Source organism: Schistocerca americana, chromosome 5, assembly GCF_021461395.2.
Source record: "Schistocerca americana isolate TAMUIC-IGC-003095 chromosome 5, iqSchAmer2.1, whole genome shotgun sequence".
NCBI classification, from domain to species: Eukaryota; Metazoa; Arthropoda; class Insecta; order Orthoptera; family Acrididae; genus Schistocerca; species Schistocerca americana.
In genome coordinates this window covers 92,791,444-92,813,263 of record NC_060123.1, presented here as the reverse complement: position 1 = coordinate 92,813,263, position 21,820 = coordinate 92,791,444, and positions in this window count along the sequence as shown.

Below are 21,820 nucleotides of genomic sequence, written 5' to 3'. Positions count from 1 at the left end.
AGTCCTTACGTGATACTCCCTGGGAAGTCTTTCGCCTCCTGCCACCACGCCCTGAGGCGGCCTCCTATTAGACCACTGGTCAAGGGACAAGTTCTGTGTGAGCACTCAGGTGAGACTAAATAATTTTCTCCACATTGTAAACTTGTAATAAGATACAAAATACTGTCCGACGCAAACGAAAACGCAAGAACTGTGTCTATGTGATATTAAATTAAATTAAGACGTTGAAACTCAAGAAACTAAACTATCAAAGCACTCAGATGAAACTATACAACTCGCTTCTTGTCAGCCGCATAAGTGAAATCGAAGGTATACGGCATTTTCCTTCCCCGTTGCCTTTCGGCGAATACGTGCATAACCACAGTATGGTAAGAATACCGAAACTTAAAGAAGTATGTTTGTACTATTGGGTAGTATCGAGCAAGAGAGTACAAGGCAGAGTGAAGAGAGGGAAGAGGGGGGAGGGGCGAGATGGGCCATTGGGGAGAGAAGGGGAGGGGTTAGCTGCTCAGCGGGCAGGTGGGGTATGAAGCTGGCAGGTGGCGGTGGTGTCTGCCGCAGAGAACAGTACCGCATCTTGCACACCAGTCGCACCCACGGTGTCTGCAAGCCGCGTGCGGTACGACAACTTCATGAGACGCTCCATCTGGGTGTACCGACTATTGCATAGGGTGACAGAATCATTCCAGCACCACAGAATACAGCAGTGGGTTAACAATGGGAACTGACCTGCTCCCAAAAAAGGTCACATCCTAAATTACCTCAGTTTAATAACAGCGTCTAAGCTCGATAAATATCGTAGCAAAAAAGCGTACTTAGCAATTTCATGCAATTTTCCAAGTACTCTAAGCTCCAATGCCTCGAGGTCGCAGGTATTGTACGTATTAAGTTCTAGGGACTCATCGGAGAGTTAGGTAAACCCTAAAGTGAGATCGTAGTTTTTGATTGCCATTTAATTTCGAAATGTTGCTCATTAACAGTACATACATGCAAACACCATGTGGTTCTAAACGAATAAATGTCAGTTGAGCATCAGATAATGACTGTGAGGTAACAGTGGAAATTGAGAATGTTAGCTGTAATACGAAAGTGCAGTTCACCGAGATGGATTGTCTTGAACCACGCAAGCAAATCTCTCCATCAGTAAACTGATGTCAACAGGACACGACCCATCTCATCTTTTTCCAGACATCACGACCTTTAGCAAGAAGGCATCCATCATCGATATGCATATACGGCCACTACATTGAAGTTATCATCAGCAGACGCCTCACGGTGTATCTGTTTACATTATTCAGGTGTAAATAATCTGTAATTCTTACATAGTGTGTTATGGATTCCTACAGACAGACTAAGTCGACGGATGCCATGTGTCAAAGCACTATTCGATGATGATGTGAATTTTTTTTAAAAAATCTTATAGTTAGATGTTTCCCGGAGACATTTAATTCCCTTCATTATCCACTATAATGATCGATGCAGAAGAAATGAATTAAAATTTGTGCTGTATCTGGGACTCGTACCTGGGTATTCCCGACTTCCTAAGCATAAATATTAACCATAACACCACCACAGCACGTTGAGCAACATTGCTGCACGAACTACCCAAGTTGAGTGCCCTCCCGAGGACCCCAGTTCGAGTGCCGGCCGCAGCACAAATTTTAATTCATTTCTTCTGCTTTGATCATTATCATAGATAATGAAGATACTTAAATGTCTCAGGAAAACATTTAACTATAAGATCTCCTATGGTACAGGACTTTCCCATTACGTCCAACGTTTTGGTGCTATTCCAAAGTCGGAGAGCCCTGGCACTAGTGACAATGTAAGGGAAAATAAGCAGAAGATATGAACTGAAGTTTATGTTGGGGAGAGCACTCAACTAGGGTAGTTCGTGCAGCAATGTTGACCTTCGTGCTGTGGTGGTGTAATGGTTAGCATATCTACCAACAAACAAGAAGACCCAGCTTAGAATCCTGGCTGCAGTACAACTTCTGATTCATTTCTTCTGCTTCGGTCATTGTTGTAGATGTTAAATTTGTTCGTGCATATATAGCATACACAGCGATTTAGAACAGCATATAAATGAACGAGTATGTATGCGAGCTGTACCGACGTCTGTGACTATAACTCCTATAAATATTAAATCTGTAGAATGCTGACTTACAGATGTAATATTGGTTTGAATGCTACACAAGCAAAGTTCATAGCGAATAAAAACCGACTGTTTAGAAAATATTGTGGACATGTTAAGCCTAATACATAACACGAAATGTTATAACACCGTATACATTCCTTCTAAATGAAAACAAATGTTAATAAAACAAAGTTAATTTACAGTATGTGTTTCAATATGTGTTTTTATTGGAGCAGTTCCAATGAAAATAACCAGCAACAGCATTAAATACGTACGAGTCCGATGAACAGGTCATACTACTCCACACACAAACACACACACACACACACACACACACACACACACACACACACACACACACACACGTATACACACACACACACACACACACACACACACACACACACACACACATAATGAATATATCCACTCGGTCAGCGAATAGTTTCACTATGGGAGGGTATCAATACCATCCTCATAAATCGACCCTTTTATCGTCATAACGCGACAGTCTAGTCCCAAGAAGCGACAAGTTTTCGCGATGAATAATTAGCATGGTGTGCCATATTTGGGGACGAGTCATCAGCAGCACTATCATAAACACACTTGAATTAATCGTCACCCCATAAGATTTTTTGTGACTACATGACTCACAACCTTACCACGTCCGAAGGTCGAAAGTGTCTATGTATGTCTGGTGTGTATACGTTTTGGACAAAGATCTACAAACTCTCAGATCTGCAAGTCATTCGTCCCGCCTTTCATTACACCAACAACCTTTTTGTTTGGAGGTTTTATGCCATAATGATGGTGAGATGATAACCAGACGTGTCGAATTCGTCGGAACTGAACCTTGTAATTACATATGGACCACAACACTTCACACAATAAATTAAATTCTCCACGTAAAGTAGCTTAGGATGATTAAAATTAGGTTTGTCAGCCTTGTAATGAAACGTGTTCATGCGCAGCTTAGGAAGGTCTAATGAAGCCATACCTAAATAAACAGGTAAAATGTACTGAAGCCTTCCTACCTCCAGAGCAGAAACTTCTTTATTGAAAGTAGAAGGATTGACAATCAACTGTCTTCCGCTATGACACCCATCACATTTACTAACTACATAAGTACCAGGGTGCCATCGAAGGTCTTCCATAGCTTTCCCGAAAATGGAATTATTCATAAGTTAATAGAAATATTTTTCAAATGACCTCTTTGCAAAAGCTTTGTTTTTAGTGTTTGAAACGTACTGTTCCTTCAGGCAAGTAGACTGATCGAGTTTAACAACACGATGGATTTTTTCCAGTTCGATCCCTATCTTTATGAACTGCTGAGGATTTCTACAATGAATGACGTATCTTGTTTTCCCCTCCAACCCTGCCACCAGCTTGGGTTGAGAATGTTTCGCGGCATTCGATGCTCTGAAGATTAGATTACATTAGTACTTGTTCCATAGATCATGAATACGACACTTCGTAATGATGTGGAATGTGTCAGGTTAATAAAAGGTGTCTATACAAGATATTACATTACACATAATATTAAATGACACTTAATATTTTTAATTTTCTTGTGGGGGGTGGGGGAATTACCCACTTACTATATCTAAAAATTCAACTAATGTGTTGAAGGAGTTGCAATTCAGAAATTCTTTTACTTTCCTTTTAAATGCTATATGGCAATCTGTCAGACTTTTGATGCTATTAGGTAAGTGAACAAAGACTTTTGTGGCAGCATAATCTACCCCCTTCTGAGCCAAAGTTAGATTTAACCTTGAGTAGTGAAGGTCATCCTTTCTCCTAGTGTTGTAGCCATGTAAACTGCTATTACCTTTGAATTCGTTAGGATTGTTAATAACAAATTTCGTAAGTGAATATATATATATATATATATATTGTGAGGCTACAGTGAAGATCCCTAGCTCTTTAAATAAGTGTCTGCAGGATGATCTTGGATGAGCTGCAGCAATTATTCTGATTAGACGCCGTTGTGCAATGAACACGCTTTCACTCAATGATGAGTAACCCCAGAATATGATGCCCTACGACAGCAGAGAATGAAAATAGCTGTGGTAAGCTAATTTACTGAGATGTATATCGCCAAAATTTGCAATGACCCTAATAGCATAAGTAGCTGAACTCAAACGTTTCGGCAGATCTTCAGTGTGTTTCTTCCAGTTCAACCCTTCATCAATGCATACACCTAGAAATTTTGAATATTCTACCTTAGCTACAGATTTCTGATCTAAGCCTATATTTATTAATGGCGTCATTCCATTTACTGTGTGGAACTGTGTATACCGTGTTTTGTCGAAGTTTAATGAGAGCCCATTTGCAGAGAACCAATTAATGATTTTCTGAAATACATCGTTTACAATTTCATCAGTTAATTCTTGTCTGTTGAGTGTGATAGCTATACATGTATCATAGGCAAAAAGTACCAGCTTTGCATCTTCGTGAATATAGAGTGACAAGTCATTAATGTATATTAAGAACAGCAGAGGACCCAAGACCGAACCTTGCGGCACCCCATTCTTGGTTGTTACCCAGTTTGAGAATTCACCAGTTTTTTGCGTACTATGTGAACTGCTTATTTCAACTTTTTGCACTCTTCCAGTTAGGTACGATTTAAACCATTTGAGCGCTGACCCATTCATACCACAGTACTTGAGCTTATCTAGAAGTATTCCATGATTTACACACTGAAAATCCTTTGAGAGATCAGAAAAAATCTCAGTGGGTGACTTCTGGTTACTCAGAGCATTTAATATTTCATTAGTGAAAGTATATACAGCATTTTCTGTTGAAAAACCTTTCTGGAAACCAAACTGACATTTTGTTAAAACTTTATCTTTACAAAGGTGTGAACTACTGTGCCACACACTACTTTTTCAAGAATTTTTGGTAAGGCAGTCAGAAGAGAGATTTGGTGGTAGTTGTTGACATCAGACGTATCCCCTTTTTTATGCAATAGTTTAACAATGGCATACTTCAGTCTATCTGGGAAAATACCCTGCTTCAGAGAGTTATTACATATGTGGCTAAGAATGCCACTTATTTCTTGGGAACAAGCTTTTATTATCCTGCTGGGAATGCCAACGGCGCTTAATCTCTGTGCGCATCAAGCAGACTAATATTATATATCATATGTACCTCCGAAACATATCCTACCTCAGAATCAGCTGCCACAGATAAGAAATATTTTAATCCCTCGAGTTCTTTATCGGAAGCCAGCGAAACCTTCCAGTAGGTAGAAACCCTAGCATGGTATATTCGTATAAATTGTTAACATCTAGGTGTAGTATGTAATTCTGATCGAGTAATGTTGTACCATTCATTCGTGAATTATTCGTCTTTGCATTCCTGTGTACGATCTGATACAATCCCCCACAAATCCGCCTTTGAAAGCACAATAGTATATCAAGACTGTTCATAACTTTCTGATCTCAGTCGTTCTTAACATCGCTTCCCATTAAAGCTCTGGTTCGGTACAGCAGAATCCAATTAGACATATCGAACTTGCTGAAAACATGGAGCGTATGTTCATATTCTGCTATAGTAATTCCGCTTCTACTAAGTTTACCGTTGAATGCTGTTCTGTTAGGCAACACGGTTTGACGGAGTCTTTACTCTGAATTCAAATATTCATAGAGGAAGACTCCTTTCCTCGCTGAGCTGAAATATGGCATCATCGTGGTGTGCCGCCAGATTGAGATGTAAATCTTCGTGACGCATGGTTTCTGCAAGTTGCTGCTCTGGCGCCTGCTAGAATATTAGCGAGTTGAGAAAACGAAAAGGAATATTCTTCTTCTTTTGGTTTTTAGTTTTGATGTGCTTGGAACAGCAATCTTGGATAAAATCTTCCTGAAAAAACAATAAACAATGTCAATTGAAAACTGAAAGGTTTATTCCAATTCCTTGACAAAGGTGTGAGTAGACACTCAAAGTGAGGTGTATAGAAAACGGTACTCGCTCCCTGGGGAGGATATTGAAAATGAGTTTAAATAAAACTCCCATTTCGCAATCGATCGGCTGTTTATTATTTCCTCATCCTGTGTGAAAACGAGACATACTTTTCAGCACCCTCAGCTATACCGCTGACATGCTCTGGGGTAATCCGAATTCATTTAAAGATCAACGAGGAAGTGTGCATCATGCCAGTTGAAATTGTGGAAAGAAAGCGGTATGTGGTGCGGAAGGATGTAATTCAAATTGAACGAACTGTGTGCTGCGCCACAGAACTTACCGCTTAGATGCTAATCATCCAGACGAAGAGTTTCAGCTGCTCCATATGATGATTTATCACCGATATAATATCTAACTCCGGTCTTTTGCAATGTTTGAACTTTAGATGTTTTAATTATAAGAATAGTGGTACTGTAAGGCCCATCAACTCCCTTTGCATGCTCTCCAATCTCAGAAAGGAAACATCTTGCCTCATCTTTACTAGTGTGTGGTTGTAAGTGATTAAAAAATGAATCACATGAAAACACAATTTGATACGCGACTGCAGATGGTCCATGTTGTTCCGTAATGGTGCTTTATGAGAGAGACGGATTACCCTCACAACACGCTACGGGTCTGAGTAGAGACTCACAGTCTGCTGTACGGAAAACGGTACTGGCTCCGTGTGAACACGTGTATAAGTACGGAAGCTATTGCAGAGCAGTCGCTTTGAGGGTCTGTTAATTTATTGTTTGTGTGAAATGCGTTCAAGTGTATATGACAAATATGTTGTTCCACTTTATGTTTACTTAAATGAGATGAAATAAGACATGATATTTTCTTTATCCAACAAAAATGCTGTTTGTCGCCATCCGTGAAGAGTCACAAATCTACATGTTTCTGTCTGAGGCAAACGAATTCAGAGACGTGGAGGGGACCTACAGTTTTTTCACTGGTCTTGTACCCAGAATATTTATTTATTTAACATGGCAAGATTATTTCCATGAGGCCCTCTCTTAAATCTAACCAGGCATTCTACTTATTTCGCTTTCATGTTTTAGTAGGCATGTTAAACTACATCCAGTACAAAAAGTGAAATAAACAATTACAAAGGTACACTTGGAAAAATACATACACATACAGTTTATATCCGTATATGATGAGTACTGCTATAATTAGACATTATGATAGAGAATATTATACATAAATAGATATAAGTGGATTCTGATTCTTAAAATGTCCTGAATTTTGATGGGATATTATATTACTTTGTGATAATAATGTGTGGAAGCATCACACAAATCGTAACTACCGGCACACTGAGGATTGTACCCGACATTATTCTCGCCGGCAAGAAGAAAATATGTGAGGCAAAAATGATATTTAGAATCCTGGAACCCCTTGTTCCCAAACAGGTTGACATGCGTTTAGGAATGTGGTAGTATCACGACAGCCAGCTGTATATTCGATTGAGGCTTGCTTCACTCTATCTCTGAGTGTACATTTGATCACTGAATACTGTAAATCTACATCTACATCTACATGGATACTCTGCAAATCACATTTAAGTGCCTTGCAGGGGGTTCATCGAACCACCTTCACAATCCTCTATTACTCCAATCTCGTATAGCACGCGGAAAGAATGAACACCTATATCTTTCCGTGCGAGCTCTGATTTCCCTTGTTTTATCGTGGTGGTCGTTCCTCCCTATGTAGGTCGGAGTCAACAAAATATTTTCGGATTCGGACGAGAAAGTTGGTGATCGGAATTTCGTGAGAAGAGTCCGTCGCAACGAAAAACGCCTTTCTTTTAATGATTTCCAGCCCAAATCTTGTATCATTTCTGTGACACTCTTTACCATATTTCGCGATAATACAAACCGTGCTGTCATTCTTTGAACTTTTTCTATGTGCTCCGTCAGTCCTATCTGGTAAAGATCCCACACCGCGCAGCAGTATTCTGAAAGAGGACAGACAAGCGTAGTGTAGGCAGTGTCCTTAGTAGGTCTGTTACATTTTCTAAGTGTGCTGCCAAGAAAACACAGCCTTTTGTTAGCCTTCTCCACAACATTTTGTATGTGTTCCTTCCAATTTAAGTTGTTCGTAATTATAATACCTAGGTATTTATCTGAATTTACAGCTTTTAGATTAGATTGATTTATCGTGTAACCGAGGTTTAACGAGTTACTTTTAGCACTCATGTGGATGACCTCACACTTTTCGTTATTTAGGGTCAATTGCCACTTTTCGCACCATTCAGATATTTTTTCTAAATCGTTTTGCAGTTTGTTTTGATCTTCTGATGACTTTATTAGTCGATAAACGACATCGTCATCTGCAAACAACCGAAGAAGGCTGCTCAGATTGTCTCCCAAATCGTTTACATAGATAAGGTACAGCAAAGGTCCTATAACACTACCGTGGGGAACGCCTGAAATCACTTCTGTTTTACTCGGTGACTTTCCGTCAGTTACTACGAACTGTGACCTCTATGGCAGGAAATCGCAAATCCTGTCACATAACTGAGACGATATTCCATAAGCACGCAATTTCACTACGAGCCGCTTGTGTGGTACAGTGTCAAATGCCTTCCGGAAATCCAGGAATACCGAATCGGTCTGAAATCCCTTGTCAATAGCACTCAGCACTTCATGTGAATAAAGAGCTAGTTGTGTTTCACAGGAACGATGTTTTTACAACCCATGTTGTCTGTGTATCAATAGACCGTTTCCTTCGAGGTAATTCATTATGTTCGAACACAATATATGTTCTAAGATCCTGCTGCATATCGACGTGAACGATATGGGCCCGTAATTTAGTGGATTACTCCTACTACCTTTCTTGAATATTGGTGTTACCTGTGCAACTTTCCAGTCTTTGGGTACGGATCTTTGGTCGAGCGAACGGTCGTATATGATTGTTAAGTATGGAGCTAATGCATCAGCATACTCGGAAAGGAGCCTAATTGGTATACAGTCTGGACCATAAAACTTGCTTTTATTACGTGATTTGAGTTGCTTCACTACTTCGACGATATTTACTTCTACGATACTCATGTTGTCAGGTGTTTTATTGTTAGAAGGGCTACTGCTGTTACACCCTTCACCAGTGATACAATTTGTAGGTAGTTGACGTGAAGACTAGCTCGAACATGTGGGTTGCGGTGAAGGTGTTATTCATCTTGAACAACCGGGTTGCGACGATGGTGCTCTCCCTAGTGAAGATCGTATCCGCAGCAGAGAAAATGTGAATTGTGATGTAACTAGAACAAATGAAAACAAAACCGTGTACCCAAATATTATATCTACAATTGTTACATGTGTAACATGCAGAATGGAACGTATGTTGAAATTGTGACTGTAGAAGACTAGGCAAAGGTTGAGGTACCATTCAGGCGTCTGGAATGGCTTACAAACCTCGATGAACCAGGCTGTGGAGATAATGACATGTCAGCCCATCATGAACAACCTGGCCACGGAAGCAGCGAGCACACAGACGTCTCTGAGAACGAACGTATTTACATTAGCGTTGTATATACGGGGAGCTCCATTTCAATCCCTAATGACCAATAATTTGGGAGAGAGATGAGATACAGCAAAATGTTACAGGTGAAATCTGTAGGTGGCAAGGAAGGTCACTCATTGCTACTAATGGCCGTGACCTTGAAAGTGGTATTCAACTTGATGTGGAGATTAAGGTGATTTTCAGAAATGGGAACCTTAATATTTGATTTAAGATCTGAAAAGATTTAAAATTTGTTGAGAGCGGCGTATTTTACATGTGAAAAATACAGTATTCATTGTCAAAGCATGGTTCAATGAAGGTCAAATAAGCAAATGTTTTTAGTTCTAGTAAGGATTAACTCGAATTAGAGGAGGGTTACAGTAAAATACGATGTTAGATACAAATTACAAGGGGCGTATGGACTGATGTATCATTATTAGTAACCATTACTTTAAAGTTAATTACCAAACGTCATTCGAATGTTGAGTTTTATTTAATGAAAATCCCCATTTGCGACGTCTGATTTGGTAAGAACTGAGGGATTTTTGAACTTTAAGTTTTAATTTAAGTGTTTAGTGGCAAAAATAAATACATCAAGACGTATAATGCACATAAAATGTAGATCACTGATTTACAAGTCGTTGAGCGAGCCCCCTCACCTCTCATTCCACAGGATGTGCCTTCCAATTTGTGTCTAACATTGTACTGCTATATCCTTCCTCTATTCTGAGTTAATCCCTATTAAAATTAAAAACATGTTTACTTATTTGATCTTTACTAAACGTTGCCATGACCTTGAATGACGTATCTTTTATACGTAAAATTTGCCGCTCTTAACAAATCTTAAGTCAAACGTTAGAGTTCCCATTTCCAAAAAAACGCCTTAATCTCCAAATAAACTTGAAAATCACGTTCAAGGTCACGGCCAATAGTAGCAATGTGTGACCCTATTCGCGACCTACAGCTTTTGTCTATGTCACCTCTATCTAGAGTTATTTTCCATTATGGACGAGAGAGAGAGAGAGAGAGAGTAAATGTACTACTTACGGAATAAATATTCAGTCTTGGACTTCTGCTGACAAAAATAGTTTTCGAATCTGTCATCATTAGCCACTTCTAGTACGTCATCAACAGCAGAATAAATCCAGTTAAGCTCAGATGTGACGTCATGTGCAATGCAGAATACAGTTCGTTGTTTGACATGGCAGAACAGGAACAGTGTGAATGAATAAATAATACTTACAAATACGATGACGTTGAGAGTAGCCACAGTCCTGGGACCCATCTTCACTGCGCCATTTCACGACGGAAAAACATTCTGCACAAACTCTGAGTGGCTTTATATACCTTTAGAATTGAAGGTAGAAAAAGAACTTCAGTTGTACTGGAGAGGAGGGAAAGCTTTCACAAAGCATTTCTGTGAAAGAAATGAAGTGTGTAGATATCTGAGTATATGCACTTATAATTTTAAAAAGATTAAAACTGGAGAAATAGTAGAAAGGTAGGACATTAAGGAGATGTGACATGGATAAACTGAAAGAAACAGAGGTTGTTGAGAATTTCTGATGGAGCATTATACCATGGGTGGCTAGAAGAGCGGAAAGGAATGCAGTAGACGACGAACTGGAACCTTTGAGAGATAAAATACTGAAGGCAGCAGAGGATTAAATAAGTAACAAGACAAAGTCTAGTGGAAATTCTTGGGCAACACAGGAAATATTGAATTTACTTGAGGAAACGAGATAATAAAAAACTGGAGCAAATGAAGCAGGCGAGTGACTGCGCCTTGTTGTTGGATTGATATTTTAACGTCATCAGAATTTTTATTTGCTGCCGATGTGTAACGTTTATGGGAAACATGCTCACACTATGTACTGTAATCTAACAATTATTTATTCCCAACGAAAGTCAACATTAAACTCAAGTGTATGCAGTGTTTGATTGGTTACAGGTAGATATTTTACGTTAGTTGGAACCTCAAATATTTAGTACCCAAAACCTACTGCATGAAAAAAGTCATGAATTTCATACAGCAATGTATCTTTTAAATATGTATTTGTTGCTACATTGCATTCAACGTGAAATCTGTCAGTCGGTAATGTATCTATGGCCAGAGCAGACTAGCATACCTTTTCAGCACTCACTGCTAGACGTTGCCGCCCCGAAACCCTAAGAGTACTAGTATTAAACCTTCCTTTGTTAAGTCAGTGCCATGGAAAGTTGTTAGAATCATGCTTTAAGACTATTGGTGTTTGCACATAGTTTGAATGCTTTTATTTTCTGCTTTAAATATGTGTTTATATCGTTAATACCTTATGTACTACAGGGAACCAGTGCAACGTCACTGCATGTTAAATGCAGTTTACGGTTTTGTGATGTTACGTTCGGAATAGAGCTTACGTCCCGAAAGCTGTCGATCCAATACTTCATGTTCCCTTGATCAGTCTAATGGAGGAAAATAATTCGCGGTTAGACTTGACGATCTTCCTTTTAACAGCAATTTGTTTGACATTCCACCAGATTTAAAGTTGAACTGGTGCAGGTGTGCAGCACATACTCTTTTATGTCTAAGTCTTCTTTGCATACGTTATGAGGAACATAATATATAGATGTCCCAAGAGATCTGTATTGAAGAATTGATATCGTTGAAAATTATAGAACACTTGACTATCGGCAAAATAGTAACACAATACTCCTCAGTAGTTGACAGATCCATAGCTGAGTCGAAGTGAGAAATAGCATTTAGGTTTTTCTTAACATGAGCCGCCCAATGTGTTTCCCGACTGCCTTCAGCATTCATATTCACTGTACCACATTCCTTCCTTTTCCATAACTTATTCTGTTGTGTATCGTGCGCGAACACTCCTCCACATCTTGATACGAGGAACTTTTTCGTTATTTAGTCAGCTGTATATCTGGGAGGGGTTCGTCAAGTAGAATGCTCATAAACTTTCTTTTGTGAACAGTCCTAGATCACATCGATATGGGTTTGTGTACATACCTTTTCTGTAGCTGTAGATTCCATTCATTTCTTGAATTTTCTGAACTTGTTCTGCTGCTGTTGTGCGTGTTTTGCGTTATTGATTGTATGGGCTATTACACTAGCTCCTTCTGCCAATGAACCTATAGCAAATAGGGCAGTCAACGAAGGTATTATAAAGGGAACATATCCACGTCGTATTTTAGATAGTGACAGAACTTTCGGTGCTTTAACGTATGTTTCATTCTCTTCTCATTTCGGCTTTACAGCCCCTTTAGTAGCTTCCAGTTACAGCTCCCTGTAACGATTCAAGAAAGAAATGTCTTAAAACAAGTTAATGAACACTTTGACGTATCTTGAGACATAAAAGCATAGTTGAATGTGCACTGCATGGCAAGACTTTTAGGTGGAAGTAGAGATATGAACAACATGAGGCGTGCCAGTGAAGATATAAGATGGGGCATTTATGCTAAAATGAAAATGATAGCGTCAAGCGACAGGGGTGGGTAACTGCTTCAGACCTCCCTCCAAGTTATATAAGGAAATGAAACAGCGACGGCCGTCCACATCATTTATTGAATGGCTTCCGTTTCGGTGCTTCAGTGCACCATCTTCAGCCCACAGGTGAAATTAAATTATATAATATTGTTACGTGTAGTAAAAGTATAAATGTAATATTACTTTAATATTACAAAATGACTGTAATTAAATATTGTAATGGTATGGTATGTTTAACTGTAAATAGAGAACTTGGCGTAATGTAAAATAATGTTTAGGTGTAGGGGGAATCTCCGAAAATGAGAACAGTGAACAGGATGGCGCGTAATATTGGCGGTAGAAGTAAGTTGGCGTAGCTCTGAGGCAGAACAAGTGTTAAGTGGCGTAAAAGCGACTGCCGGTGTGTGCTACGGTAACGTTGCTAACAGACCATTTTGAAGTGAGCTGAAAACAGATATGGACTTCGTTTATCGTATGGCTACAAGCTAAATGGACACTAAGGCATGTAAAACGCAGTATTTCCACGGAGATGGGCTGTGAGCGGCAAAATAGTACGGTTTCCCGCTCTGAGGTACATGGCACTGCATGGTGCAATGCTGTGTTGATTGCGACGAGTTGCTTGTGCCAACGGCGAGGTGTGAAGGGACCAGTATCCGCATCCAATGGCGTATTGTGATCTCAATAACTGATGAGGTCCATTGGTGAGCTCACTTCGGTAGCAACGAACTAGAAGCTATCTTACAAGAGTATTATTATGAACAGTGGTTGTTATACCGACGCCATTAGCAGTACATTTATATTTTGTGAATCAGTTTGTGTAATAGTCAAACCAAGTTCTCTACAGCGTGTAAAGTTTGGAGGCAATAATGATTTTGTGGTTTAAATTGCATTCCCCGAGTGTAATCAATTATTTAAAGGAAATAGATCATTATTGCCCCACATCCAGTGATTTCTATGTGCTGCAACATCAGTGAAAAGTTATGGTTCGTGAGTATCGGCTTAGCTATATTACAAGAGAAAATAGTCAGAATTAACGCCGAAATTGTGAGCAGACGCCGCCTCATGCAACGGATGGAAGTGCCAGGTGCTGCGCCACCTCAATTACTATCCATCTCGATGTGGTGGCTTTTCAGTACATTTCCATAGTCAAAGTTACTCGGTTCCGTCCGAGCAACGTGATTCTCAATTAGTGTTTTCAGTAACTCTACTGACAAGCAGATCTATATTGTTCTTTAATTAAGCGTTCAAGGAAATTGCTGCCACCACAGTACATACTGTGCCTTCAGCACAATGCAAGCTCAGTAACATTAAATTCAGTAATTACAATTTGTGTTGTTTACATTAACCTAAAACAAGTTCAAGTGTTTATCATGTGTGTTTATGTATTATGAAACGATTTCAGGCTGTAGTGTTGTTTTAAATAAATAATGTCATCCTGCTATGCAATATCAAACATATAGAATTAAGTGCTTCCTGTTCAGTCACTTCAAAGAGATTAAGGGTGTCTATTCAAACCTATTACACGCGAGAGCCTCTTTCGAAAGTCCGATGCCGCATGGTCTAATAATAATACAGTAAATTCGGGTAGTGGCGTCGCAACTTGGGTATTGGCTGTATGAAACAGTTAGCTCTTCGACATTCTATTTGGCAGGGCATGGACACACAAATAGAACAGTTGACGTCACAGTGTCACGCATGTGCGGAAAATCAATCCGCTCTGCCTTGCCTAAGACGCAATCACCATGGCAACGTGTGCACGTAGCCTTTACTGGTCCTTTTTGGAACACTCGTTGGTTGATTGTGGTACACTCTTATAGCACGCTTCCTTTTGTTGTGCCAATGAAGTCGACAACGTCAAGTAGCACAGTTCAGGCATTGTCCTCTACTTTTTGCCTCGGAGGTTTTACCTGATGTCATAGTGTCGGACTACAGCCCTCAGTTCCTTTCAAATGAATCTGAAACGTTCTGTGAAAGCAGTGGCATACAGCATCTAACTAGTGCACCGTTCCATCCGCAGTCAAACAGCGAAGCGGAACGTTTTGTCAGAGCCTTAAGCAGCAGATGGCAAACTTCGTACTGCACATACCAGGGATGAAGCACTGCAACTGTTCCTCGTCTCCTGTCGTTCACAGCCATGAGATGGACCATCGCCGGTGGAACTTCTTCACGGTCGCCGCCATCGGACACTGTTCCACCTGCTCCCCCTCCTCAGCATCCGGCACCGAAGGAAGGCCGCAAGTATCACTTCGCGCCGCATGATACTGTGTTTTTCAGGATTTTTAGCGGCCGCAGGCGGTGGGCACGAGGCGAGATCCTTCGTCGACTTGGCGCATGCATGTACCTCATTTCAAGCTTAGACGGATTGCAGCGCCGACCTGATAATCAAATTCGCCACTGTCAATTGCACGGCGATCCTCCAGTATCTCTTCCCCAGATTCAGGGATCCCGAGGACAGCGTGGCCACAGCAGTCCCCAGAGGATGTCACCACGACACCGTGGGACGACCCCATGGAGTCGGAGCCTGCACCTCCTCCGCCCCCTCTCATCCTACCGCAGCAGCCGACGCCTTCTACTTCTTCGTATGGACCTCAGGAGGTGGACGCGTACTCTCCTGGGCGTTTTCCGTTGAATGTTTGCACCAGAGCGCAGGGCGAATGGTGGGGTACGAACGTAAGTCTGACGTCCCTTGCAGCCACAGCTTCCGGCCGATCGCAGCGTCCACGTTCCTGCCTCCCTTCCCATTGTCGTGCCCCACATACGACTACGGTCCATCGCTTTACGGCGTAAAGTCAAGCGCTGGCACGCCAGTCGGGAACGATAGAGAAGAGATGGCTGTGAGAAGAGGTCAGCCAATCGCACGCTGACCGAGCCCTCTCAAGGACGAGAACGCGATAGCAGCGGTCCATATTGGAAGGGGACATAAGCGCCACCACCGACTGGCGACGCCCCAGTTGAATAGTAGCTTCAAGATTAGGCACTTGTATAGCAGCGTGAACGCTAGTTACTTCGCTTGTACTGTCTATGTAGCACACACTTTGATTGTTTATACTGAAGAAAATTGCTAATTTTTTTAGGTCGCCCTTTGCTTACGACACATCTGTGTAATTGCAAAGGGGAAGTATTGTCATTTAGTTTTTTTGTAATAAAGCTGATTAATACGATTGGTTTGAATGTTTGTCTATCGAACATAGTGAACAGGCGTCCTAGACACTTCATATTTGACAACGACGCTGGACGTAATAACCTGCACTGTATTTTTTCAAACACTCTGAATCTTCTCTATAATTTCTCCCGCAAACCATGTCAGAAAAGTGAGCCAGTATGACGCTCTAGGTACAAATTTCGAAGCACCCACAGATCCTTTCCGGAACAAGTAGTCACGCAATCAGGAAAAGAGTAGTTCAAATGGTTCAAATGGCTCTGAGCACTATGGGACTTAACATCTGTGGTCATTAGTCCCCTAGAACTTAGAACTACTTAAACCTAACTAACCTAAGGACATCACACACATCCATGCCCGACGCAGGATTCGAACCTGCGACCGTAGTAGTCACGCGGTTCGGGACAGAGCGCCTAGAACCGCTAGACCACCGCGGCCGGCGGAAAAGAGTAGGATCCTGGTAATCTGCACTAGAGGTATCTATACAGCCACATGAGATCCTGTTCTCAAATGTACCTGCAAAACAACATTGTAGTTTTATGGCGGTGTATGACTGATCTAATGCTGCTGTCAAGAACCTACTGGACGTGCAGGGGAGTTGCTGCTGCTGCTTCTATTATGTTTTTTATCGTTATAACAAGCGGTGGACTAATCGGGCCCAGATGCCGGCGAGGCGACTGCCGATGTTGGGGAACTCGCTACAGTGTCAGATGTGGTAGTGATGTTGATGGAAGCCCGCCTCTGGACGACCCTTGCATGTATAGTGTGACAAAAAAAATGATGCCATGGAGATGTAGATCGATAAGTATCATGTGTCAGTTAGGGGGAAAACACGATATTCACATGAAAGTGTAAGTACTAAATCCTTGTACTACCTTTCAATTCATCAACATTTGTATTTTTATCCCACATGGCCTGTGTATCATCACTGAGTGGTTGGAATTTCATATTCGTTCTAATAATAGCATTAATATCCGCATCAACATCCACTTCAGTGTTGTCGTTATCATCATCACCATGATCTATGCTTCCTATAAGCAAAAAACATGGTATATGTGTTACATTCAGATGTAAGCTATTAGTAGCACTTTTATCGTAAATTAACGCCTACTCACTCGGTGACTGACAATTGGAGTCATCCCCGACGAACTCTGGGCACAGAATGGCGTCATAACAGCCTCATAGTGCGCTGGGTTTTTGGATATGTGTTCAGTCTGTAAGAGACCTACACTTCCAGTTAATTAAGACTTCTAAATGACACGTGCACCTAATATTTCCTGTTATTTGGGAAAGACATCTATTCCGAAGAATAATGGATATGCAGATAAGTGCAGATACATTCATTAATGAATCGCTGTCGCGCGACTACTTTTACACTATATGGTCCTAAGTAGTTTTTACAAAAAAGGTAAAAATAAGAAATAGTTAATGAAATTTGGAATAAATAAACCGAATCTGTTAAAACTGCTAGTGACTTTAATCATGCGAGAACGAAGCCAAAAGCACTGACTTGGGCTCAGATGTAAAAACACAGTTAGAACCATGATTTAAAGATAATAATAAAACCAGCAAAATAATTTCTACTGACAACTTGTACACAAAGTTTAATTGTTTTTAAAACATTTTCTCGAATGAAAAGCAGCACAGTTGCACAGTTAGCGCAATTTCGTAATAATTGCTGTGGTCGCTCCCATGATGAAAATAAGGTTTTTAAAACAGTTCGTGTAATGAATAGCTTTGCGTTACTCATTTTCATGCTAACTGTTAGTGATTTTACTAGTGCAGCTGGTCATAAATACTTGGTTTCTGTTATAGCAAGTTATTTCCGGTAAATTCAAAATGTTTCATTTGGCGAAGTATAACTAATTTTACAATATACTGCTGCGTAATTTTCAAACGAGAACAGAGTTTGCAAAGCATACAAAAAACATGAAATGTATTATTCTCAAACAATATTTTCTCAATTTTCTTTAAATCACGTTTTCACTCTTTTATTATTGTGTGTGTGTGTTTGAGATTTGCGGGCGCTAAACAGCGTGGTCATCAGCGCCCAAACGCATAAAAACAGGAACAGGCGCAGTGAAGGGACGAATATGGACAGCGAATAAGGAGAGCGGCTAAAAGACACAGACCTGACGCAGTTCCAAATCCTCACATACAGAGGCAAAACAAGAGGAGAAGAAACGCACCAAAAAGGAAAGGAAACACAAGGAAAAGAGAACAGAAACCGAAGGGAAACAAGGAGGTAATCATGACTGGCGGACCTCTTACCTAAAACCTGGGTGAGCCAGTCACCCAGCAGCACATTAAAACCCTCTCCCTAAAATCCGGGGCAACAAATTGGACAGGACACAAAACCGTAAGACCTTGACCATATTCGTTGCTTCATCTTGCAAAATAGAGGGCAAATCCGGTGGCAAAGAAACCACCGCTCTCTGGTCAGAGAATAAAAGACAGTCAAGTAAAATGTGGCGGACAGTAATCTGGACGCCACAAGCACTGCAGATTGGGGGGTCCTTCCGCCGGAGTAAAAAACCATGCGTTAAGGGACTGTGCCCGATGCGGAGGCGAGTGAGGAGAACCTCATCCCGCCTGCATGACTGGTAGGACGTACGACATGGCCGCATGGTGGCCTTGACCAGACGCAGCTTATTTTCACCGACTGCCAGCCACTACTCTTCCCACTGATGCATAACACGAAAACGCAAGAGGGAGGTAACAGCATGGAGGGGGACGGCACATTCAACAACGTGAGGGAGGGAACATGCATCTTTGGCAGCCACATCCGCCAGTTCGCTTCCCCTAATACCCACGTGCCCCGGCACCCAGCAGAAAAAAACCTCCTTCCCCTGCCGTTGCAGGTGGAGTAGGGCATCATGGATGCTCTGGACGACCGTATCCGCTGGTTACAAGTGTTGCAGGGTCTGAAGGACACTCAGGGAGTCAGAACAGATGAGAAACTTCAGACTAGGAACACATCTCATCTGCTCCAATGCCCGCAAGATCGCAAACAATTCGGCATCAAAGATGGTAAATTCCGCAGGAAGCCGTAACTTGACGACTCGATCAGGGAAAACAACAGCACAACCAACAGAGTCCCCTGTTTAGAGCCATCCGTAAATACTCGTACATGGTCGGGATGCTGGTTTAAAATATCATGGGGATGGGACTGGTACGGAAGGCACCAGTGGCCAGCCTGATACCCTCATGGTGTACTGCATCAAGAATCTTCAGATACGAAGGCCTCGCTAACCCATACACGGTGCAACCATAGTCAAGACGCGATCGGACGAAAGCCCTATAAAACTGCAGCAGACGCGCCCGATCTGCTGCCCAGGACCGATGGCTCAGACACTTCAAAATATTCAGTGCCTTCAGGGCCCGCACCTTGAGGTCTTAAAGGTGAGGCAACCACGACAAATTGGAATCAAAAGTGAGGCCCAGGAACCTCACAGTGTCGCTAAAAGGAAGAATGGTGTCCCTCAGACGCAATTCAGGGGAGGTAAAGAGACGTCGAGAACAATTAAAATGAACACACACACATTTGTCTGCAGAAAAGGTAAAACCCGTCTTCGCAGTCCATGCCTCTAATCGCTTTATCGTAATCTGCAACTGCCGACTAGCAGTGACAAGACTGGAGGAAGAACAGAAAACAGCAAAATCGTCCAAAACAAAGAGCAGTGGGCACGACTCCGGATAGTGGACGTGATACTGTTAATGGCGATGGCAAAGAGGGTGACACTTAAAACGCTTCGCTGAGGGAAACCACTCTCCTGGACGTACAAATCAGATAGCACATTATCAACCCAATATCGAAAGAGGCGGTAGGAAAGAAAGGACCGAATGAAGATGGGGAGACGGCCACGAAAGCCCCACTGATAGAGTTGATTGAGGATAAGGCGGCGCCAAGTAGTGTCATACGCCTTATTGATGTCAAAGAATACGCCTAGACAGTGCTGGTTAAACAGGAAGGCCTGCTGGATGGCCACCTCAAGCAGGGTCAAGTTGTCTATAGTTGAACGACATCTCCGAAAGCCACACTGAGAGGGGCTAAGGAGCTGCCTGGTCTCGTGCAGTCAAACCAGGCGACGGTTGACCATGCATTCCAACGTCTTCCCAACACAGCTCGTCAAAGCAATACTTCGATAACTACTGGGATGCGTTCGGTCCTTCCCCGGATTGAGGAGGGGAATCAAAATCGCCTCCCTCCACGAGTCAGGGAACGTGCCGGATAACCAACCATATCATATTAAAACAATTCAGAACTTCCTTGGATGGCAGCAACAAGTGCTGCAGCATGCTGTACCGGATTTGACCATGACCAGGCGCAGTATCACGAGCCACAGACAGCGCCGAATTCAGTTCCTACATTGTGAAGTGTCAGTTGTAGGGCTCAGAATTTGGAGACCGTAAGTCCAAGTGACCCCTCTCGATGGCAGTGCGGTATCGGCAGAAATCTGGATCACGGTTAATAGTGGCGGTAGATTCCGCAATATGCATGGCCAGTGTCTGGGCAATGTCTCTCGGTCCCGTGAGGAGACATCCCTGATACAGCAATGCCGTGATAGGTAGTTGGCTGAGTTTCCCGGAAATCCTCCTCATGGCTTCCCATGCTTTCGTAGAACTAGTGGAGTGGGAGATGGAGTTCAAGAACGATTGCCATGACCGTCGTTTGCTCTCTTTAACCAATCACCGCGCTTTGGCCCTTGCCACCCGAAAGGCCGCAAGATTGTCAGCTGAGGGACGGCACTTGAAGCGGTGCAGAGCTGCACGGCGGGCTCGGATGGCTGAGGGGCCTCAGTGGTCCACCAAGGGACAGGACGCCTCTTGGGAAGACCGGATGACCGTGGGATTGACAATTCAGCAGCATGGGAGTTCACGGCTGTAACATGGTCGACCCATTCGTCGACGCTGGCACGGTGTTCCAAAACAGCTAGTTGGCTGAAAAGTGTCCAGTCAGCTGTGCAGAGGTGCCACCGGGGCGGCACTGGTAATGCCACAGCCTCATCCAGGAGGCGAATCCAAAGGGGGGAAGTGGTCACTAGAATGGAGGTCAGCAGCAACCTCCCACAGAGCAGAATCCGTGAGTGCTGGAGAGCAAAAGGAAAGGTCAATAACTGATGACGACCCAGAAGCAGTACAGAAATGAGTGGGAGCACCAGAGTTTAGGATGCACAGTTATTCAGACATCATGAGGCTTTCCAGAACGCGGCCCCTGTGGCAAGTAGTCGCAGAGCCCCATAAGACATTATGAGCATTGAAGTCCCCCAGAAGAAGAAATGGGCGGGGGATTTGGCTAATAAGGTCTGTGAGAGCCTCAGAGTCTATTGCATCCTGAGGCAGTAAGTAAACTGAACAGACTGTGAGCCTCCAACCCACAAGAAGGTCAACTGCAACTACTTGCCAGTCTGTAACGAGAGGGAGTTCAGATGAGTGGTGCATGTCATGGACAAAAACCGCATCACCACCCTTTGCCCTTTCCCCCGTCAGACCATCTTCTCGATATACGGTATAGCCCCGCAAAGAAGGAGCATCAGTGGCCCGAAAATGTGTCTCTTGGACACATAAGCACAAGGGGCACTCTCGTACAAGGAGTAGT